Below are 1,551 nucleotides of genomic sequence, written 5' to 3'. Positions count from 1 at the left end.
GGCTTCCAATGGTTGGATATGGGAGGGTGTAGGTATGAAAGTCTCTCCACTTGTCATATCTCTATGCATTGTTGGGGGGATTCTAGGAGCTATTGTAGACGAGCCCCCTTCTATGTCACGCGTCAGCTCCACTTGAAGGTCACGCTGCTAGCCGGAGGGGAGGTGGAGTTGTTGTTCGCCCCAGTTCGCCGAGGACGTCACAGGCCAAGCGTGCTGTGAAATGATCGTCTACTGATGAGGGGGAGTGTAGCCGTCCCCTTCCAGTGAAAAGGCTAGGTCTACGAGGGTGCCTCACTTTTCTTAGTCTAGTAGGGCACCAGAGCCCTCGATTGTGGCCTCATCGCAAGTTCGTGAGGGTGGCCAGGGGTCCCCGGCCTCAGCTGCTGTGGGCGAGACTACACTGGCCATGGAGTCAGTGGAGTTGCCAGTTATGGTGCCTTTCCCTCGGGGTGCCATCGTCCGTTTCTCCAGCGGGTGAATGAAGAGGAAGGCTCCTCCTCTCCCCAAGTGAGGTCCCGAGGGTGATGATTCAGTAAGTTTCTCTTAATTTGCGCTCTACTTTTCCTTTCTAGGTTGTGTTAAAAAATTGTGCTAATGCTGTTTTCCTTTTCATTTTTGTAGTCTATGGAGAATGATGGCGCTCGTGCAAACTTAGCGTTTGTGCCTACTTGGGAATGTTATGCTTTTTGCTTACCATGGCGGCTGACAATTGAACAATCTTTTGTTTTGAAGCGGGTGGGTTGCGATGAGGCGTAGTCCAACGAGGATGTTACGGGGGTCACTGAACCGGGGGAAGAGGTGTGTTAGTTGCGTGTTTTGTTCTTTGTTGCTTGTCTACTATTTAACCCGTGGCCAGAGCCATTGTGACAGTTTGTTGATATGTGACTGTATTGCAAGTGCCCTTCTCCGAGTATCCTCCCGGGGATCTAGACACGGATTTTTTCAGCTGGCCGAGGAATTGAGGGCGATGCAGCTCCCCAGTTTTGGTTCCATAGTGGCTGAGGACGTTGGAGGTAGCAACTTCGTTCGTGATGATGTTGTCTAGGGGGTGCACCAGGCCGGCCAGCCGGCTGTGGGGTCAGAGATAGCAACACATCGTGCAGAGCCCACTATTGTTGTTGACGATGCTGATGCCTTTGATGGTGTAGGGGGTGGGACTTTTGTTGAGTCTCAGTCCCCTGCTGCGATGGGTGGTGCCTCTAGGGATGCTTCTCCGTGGCCTGAGGTCAATAATTTTGTGGCGCTTGAGGTGTCTACTGACTTGGGATGCCACTCGGGAGTTGGTCTAGATACGACGGGAGCTGTTGGAATACTGCGATAATCATGACATCCTGCTATTGTACTTCCCAGTGATAGATCCGGTACTAGTTCAGGGCAAAGGTTGCCCAATTCACGTCAACTGCGATTCCTGCTGAGTGGTTGCTGGAAGGAAGGCTGCATCTAGAGGTTGTAGGGCCTGCGTTGAACACCATTGCTGCACTAAAGAGTCGTGTGATGGCCCACCCAGTAGAGGATTTATCTTTGACTGACTGCGCTTGTTGGCTGGAGGCC

The sequence above is a fragment of the Nelumbo lutea genome, chromosome 5 (genome assembly GCF_056320005.1).
Source record: "Nelumbo lutea isolate HS-2025 chromosome 5, American lotus-T2T, whole genome shotgun sequence".
NCBI lineage: Eukaryota > Viridiplantae > Streptophyta > Magnoliopsida > Proteales > Nelumbonaceae > Nelumbo > Nelumbo lutea.
The sequence above is the reverse complement of the archived record's forward strand: the minus strand, read 5'-3'. Positions refer to the sequence as shown.